This window comes from Mustela lutreola, chromosome X, assembly GCF_030435805.1.
Source record: "Mustela lutreola isolate mMusLut2 chromosome X, mMusLut2.pri, whole genome shotgun sequence".
Classification (NCBI taxonomy): domain Eukaryota; kingdom Metazoa; phylum Chordata; class Mammalia; order Carnivora; family Mustelidae; genus Mustela; species Mustela lutreola.
This window is the reverse complement of record NC_081308.1, coordinates 74,608,820-74,615,084: the sequence shown is the minus strand read 5'-3', so window position 1 is coordinate 74,615,084 and position 6,265 is coordinate 74,608,820.

Below are 6,265 nucleotides of genomic sequence, written 5' to 3'. Positions count from 1 at the left end.
TTCAATTTTGTGTGATGCATAAACGTGCTATTAGCTTGATATTCTTGCTGGTCTTCTGGGGGAGAGGCCTGTTGCACTGATTCTCAGGTGTCTTTGCCTGGGAGAGGTTGCACCACCCTTTCCCAGGGGCCCAGGCTCAGTGTAAGCTGCTTGGGCTGTTCTATGTGGTTTTTGTTCCCTTAAGGCTTTCCATGCCACTTTAGAGGATGAAAAATAAGTAAATAAAAATGGTGGTGCTCCATCTCCAGCCCCAGAGCTGAATGATGGAAGCCCCCCACTCTTCAGTGCACCCTGAGGGAAAATCAATCACATCTGTGTGTGAAATTCCTTTGGTTTGCACCCTCACCAATTCCCCTGGGAGAAAGAGGAGGTGTTCTTTCCAGCATTCTGCCACTTGCTGTGCTCCTGATCCAGGAGTGGTTGCCTAATCCTGCCATGCAGTAGTTCATGATATATGGCAACACTGAGGTATGAGACCACTCCTGTGCTCACTGATTTTAGTTGGCTTCCCTGCTCCTATGCATGGGGGACCCTGCTGTACTCAGACACCCTTATTCTTTCTGTGACCCCTGGGAGCCCGAGACCCTATTGTCCCATCTAAGATTTTGCCAGGTTTGCCACCTGAGCACCTTTCAGGCACGGAGGTCCCTTACCGGAGCAGAGTTGTAAAAATTCTGATTTTGTGCTCTTGCTGCTATAGCACTTTCTAGTAGCTTTCTTATGGAGGCTCCCTCTCCCTGTTGGGTTCGTTATCAAAGGAACGAGACTGAGACAAAGTGAAAGTTATGCAAAGCCTTATTCTATGCCAAGCATTAGAAGTTAGACTGACAGGCCAGTGGAACGAGGCTGAGACAAAGTGAAAATTATGAAAGCTTTATTCTAGGCCAAGCATCAGGAACCAGACTGACCGGTCAGGGCCGTCTCCGAAGAGGATGACGACCCCTTGGTCTTACAGGCTAGTTTTATAGGGCACAACCGCAGACCTCTACATATGTGGCTTTGGCTGATTGGATGTTTCCACCTGTCTGGCCTTGTTTTAGGTGTGTGTTTTAGTAACAGTTACCTGGAACCGATATCAGTAACTGCTGAGGCATTTATTAAACAACAAAATGTCTACCTAGGCAACATGGAGTCACTGTGGCTAAGTAGGCCCAGGAGGCCTTAGGGGTTTAACAGATTTTAACCTGTGGAATCGGCCCCAACACTCCCCACAGTTTATTTTCTGATATATCCCCTTAGATTCACTTCTCTGCACCTCCTACCTTGCAAAAAGTGGTCGCTTTTCTATTTGTAGAATTTCAGCAATTCTTTTCTTAGATCTCAGGTTGAATTCACAGGTGTTCAGGATGATTTTATAGATATCTAGCTGATTTCAAGGGACCAGATGAAAGGACAGTTCCCTAATCTTCCACTATCTTCCCTCCTCCCTTCACTAAGTGTAATTTAACTAAAAAGCTTAAAAAATTTAAAAAAAAAGGAATATGGTTAAGTATATGTGTACTTTTACTTTCATGTCCTTGGTGCTTTATGTTTCTATGGCTGCTGTTCCTTGATTTGCATTGACCCCTGACCACTCACTATTTTGATTGTTAAATAAATCAAACTGGCCTGACCTGAGTTTATCTTGTTTGGTCTTTGGCTGCTTTCTTTTTATCTTGACTTTTGTATTTGAATCTGCCCAAGTTTTTGGTTACCAACTTAGACCTCAATGCTGTTTTCCCAGTACTCTTGATTTATTTCAGATGCTTCTTCTCTTTAACTGAGTTCTTGATTTCTGTGGCCCAGTCTTTCATCTCTGAATTCAGAATCTTGCCTTCTGTGACTTTTGCTACATGTCTTTTTTGTGGGGGGTGGGGCAAAGGGAGAGTGAGAGCGAGAGCGAGAGCAAGAGCAAGAGTGAGAGAGAAAATCCTATGCAGGAACCACACCCAGTGTGTGGAGCCAACTTGAAGCTCAATCTCACAACTCTGAGATCATGATCTGAGCTGAAATCAAGAGTTGGAAAATTAAGTGACTGAGCCACCAGGCACCCTGCTACATGTGTTTTTATGTTTTCCCTGACTAGGTATAATTTTGGCTACACTGTCTGTTCTGACTGGTGGACATTCTATACGCACCTACTTTGTTCTCTTCACACTTATATTTTCAGATCATTGTTTCTATCTTGACTTAGGTCCGGATCTTGAATCCATAAATTTGCCTGGCAAAATTTAGCTCTTCCATTTACATCCATTATCTAGGCCTTAAAATTAAACGATTGTTAATAGTAACTTTCAAATAATCAGAAACTCTATTTGGTCAAAATTATATAATTTAATAAATTACTGATACATCAATGTTACGTAATTCACTTCGCTTCCTTTTACTTTACTTTCTTCATTCATAAAAAGTGATGGCAAAAATGATGTTAAAAATGTGATAATTTTTCCTCACTAAATTTCCTCAAAAATAGCCATTTCAATCATTTTAGTGGTTTTTCAAAAACTCATCAAATGACTGAAATTATAAGTACTCTTCTTTGCCTTTCCTCCCTTTATTCTTCCTACAACCCAAATACTGGTTTAGAATAATTAGGCTTTTTTGCTGTCTTCTTTGATAACACAGATACAAAGAATGTATCTGGGTGTTTCTTTAGATACATTTTGCTTACTTGGACAAAGATATTCTCAAGGTTTCTCCTTTGATTTGACCTGAGGACTACTGGTCCTTTCAAAGCCTCTGATCTTTTAGATAAATGAGGTTTAAGATGAAATTATTGATGTCTGGTTGCTATATATGTGTGGATTGGTAGTGAAAACTTGCAGAGGATACTGGTTTTAGGCATTCTGGAATGGCCCATATGTCATAGTGCTAAATAACTAAGTAATCTCTTTCCAGACAACTTCTCTGGACTACTACTAGCACTCTTAAGACCAAACAGATAATTTTGGGGGTCATGTTGAAAATATAACAGAAAAGTTATTTCCTAGAATATACTCATTCCAGCAAGTTCATAAATAATCTATAGAAAATGTATATGTGCATGTTTCTGGAGAAAGAGTCCATGGCTTTGTAATAGCAGAAGTTATTCCTAAACCCCCTGAATGGCTGAGCACAACTTTAAAATTTAAAGAAGACAGTTTAACCTTGACCTAGTAGTCTCTTTTAAAATCTATAAATAGAGTTCAAGCTGCTTCCAGAAGTTAATCAATGTAAATATGTAGGTCCCCTAAATATCTGGCAAAATGTACAAATATATTTCAATATGGAATTAGAAAAACCAGAATCAACTTTATTGCCCTTTTTTATTACACTCAAGAGAGATATTTATAAGTGGACTTTTTCCTGGATGTATACAGTGTTTCTTTATTTTTATTTATTTTTTAGCAGTTTGCCATTGCACAACTGCCAGCTTAGAATAACCAAGGCTCTGGTATTTTGCTTTATCCTGGCATCAGTAGCATGACTAAAAGGAAAAATATCTGGAGTCATATGAGAAATATAGCTTTTGATATGTGAGAAATAGAACTCCATTATACAAAAAACACTTATACTCATAACTTTAGTATTCCTGGAACCACGCATAATCCCTGACACATTCCATCTCTACTTTACTATTTTGCATTTTCCCTTTAAGTATTTTGAGGATAAAAATCATGTTTTAGTAAATTAGATAGAGCTTCACATAAGGAGTTAAATAGAGGTTTGTGAGATGAATGCCTCTAAATATTCCCTCTCATATTTACAACTTAATACATTGGATCTCAATCTTTATCATACACAAGAATTCCCTAGAGAGCTTGCTAAAACAGTGGTTGCTGGATCTTACTCTCTGAGTTTCTGAATCTGTGAGTGGGGCCCTCAGATTTAGATTTCTAACAAATTTCCAGATGATGAAAACATGCTTAGTTTAAGTAGAAACAAACAGGAATATTGTAATGGCTTACATCTCAAAAACCACAGGGCAACTTCAAAATCAGTTATATTTTTCAAATTTACTAGGTGAACAAGTTTCATTAAATATATTTCTATAAAATGAAGTCCATTAATAACTAAAATATAAAGTAGAAATATAGTATTCTCCAGAGGTTATTTACAGAATCATTACTAGGTATTTATCTAAAGAATACAAAAATACTGGGGCGCCTGGGTGGCTCAGTGGGTTAAGCCGCTGCCTTCGGCTCAGGTCATGATCCCAGGGTCCTGGGATCGAGCCCCGCATTGGGCTCTCTGCTCAGCCGGGAGCCTGCTTCCTCCTCTCTCTCTGCCTGCCTCTCTACCTGCTTGTGATCTCTCTCTGTCAAATAAATAAATAAAATCTTAAAAAAAAAGAATACAAAAATACTAATTCAGTACTAATTCAAAGGGGGTACATGCACACTGATGTTTATAGGAATTATCATCAATAGCTAAATTATGGAAAAAGCCCAAATATCCATTCACTGAGGCCTGGATAAAGAAGGTGTGGTGTATATATACACACAATGGAATATTGCTCACCCATAAAAAAGAATGAAGTCTTGCCATTTGGAATGACATGGATGGAGTTAGAAAGTACTGTGCTAAGCAAATTAAGTCAATCATAGAAGACAAATAACATATGAGTAAAATCATATGTGGAATTTAAGAAATAAAGGAAATGATCATGGGGGAGAAAAAAGGAGAGGCAAACCAAGAAGAAGCAGAATCTTAATTGTAGAGAACAAAATGATGGTCACCAGAGGGTGGGTGGGTGGAGGATGTGTTAAATAGGTGATGGGATTAAGGAAGGCACTTTTGATGAGCACAGGGTATTGTATGTAAGTGTTGAATCACTAAGTTTTACACCTGAAACTAATATTACACTGTATGTTAACTAACTGGAATTTAAATAAAAACTTAAAAAACATATCATTAAAGCAGAGAAGGATATGCTAATGATTCTGAGGAGGTTTGTGCCACAGTATGTTTTTCTTCTTGATTTTACTCTAACCTGGCTCACAGTAAACTGAGGGAAGTTTCTTCAACTGGCATCTCTTCAAATATCCAGAATACTAAGAACATGACTGTGATGGAAAATTTAAATCTATTGAAAATGTATAAATTTAACACTGCATTTTCATTCTAAAGTTGTTCTACTTTGTATCATAAATGTTTAAAAGAACAACACATAATTTTAACTTTCTGATTAATTTTTGGTATAAAAATTTGGAGATATCAGTAAGCTGCAAAATGTCTGAAAGTTGGACAGCAAAAAAGTGAAAGAGAAGAGACTCAATAATCAACAAATAAAACATTGAGCCTCTAATTAGTGAAGATCAGGAAAATCAACCTAATTTTCAGTAGCTTAGAAGTTAGTTTTTGAAAACCTTTTTAAATCCTAGCAAGCCATATTGTTAATAGTTGTGTTCTGGGCTTATACAAGCAGGCTTCACATATTTTAGTAAGTGGTGTCTTGGTTAAGATAGACTGGAAATGAATTGCTTATTAATAGGGAAAGTTTAAATAGGAAAAATAAAAGTTGAAAACATTTTCCTTGGTGTATGCAGCCCAACAATGACTCAAAATGCACTGCGAAAATGTTTTATTTAGATTCTACCTACGGAAGAATCTTGAGAGCAGTAAATTTTTTCTGTTTTATTAGTGATGCCCCAACCTAGAACATCCCTCCCATTTGGCTCAACCAAAACAAATTCTAAAAGACCAAACCCTTTTCTACTTTCAAGGCATATTCGGGACCAATTCCTATCTGACACAATCCAAAGGTTAGTAAAGTTCCTGTTGGAATGGATTTTAGCACTCACTCAGCATGGATAAGACCTTGCTCCAAGTCGATGGTCACTATGCTTGAACATTCCTAATGATCTGAGGCCTTTTGACTTTACAGAACATCTCTTGTCATTTTGAACACTTGAATGTTCAAGCTGAAATTTGTCTCCCTGTCAGTTCTCGTTTTTGGCTTTGGTTTTGCCTTTTTGAGAACGACACAGTAAGTCTGTCTTTCTTTGTCCTGTTAGTCTTTCAAATATTTGATGGTAGTTATATTTTCTCCAGATCTTCCCTGATTTAAAATAACCATCCTCACTTCTTGGAGTCTTGCCTCATAGCATATATTTTTAAGATGCTTCATCATTCCTGGTCTCTCTTCTCTAGGTGCAACCATTTATTAAAATTTTAAAAGGTTTTATTTATGTATTCATTCATTCATTCATTTATAACGAAAGTGGTGGGGAGGGACAGAGGGAGAAAGAATCCCAAGCAGACTCATGCTGAGTGTGGAGCCCCACGTAGGGTCCAATCTTAGGAC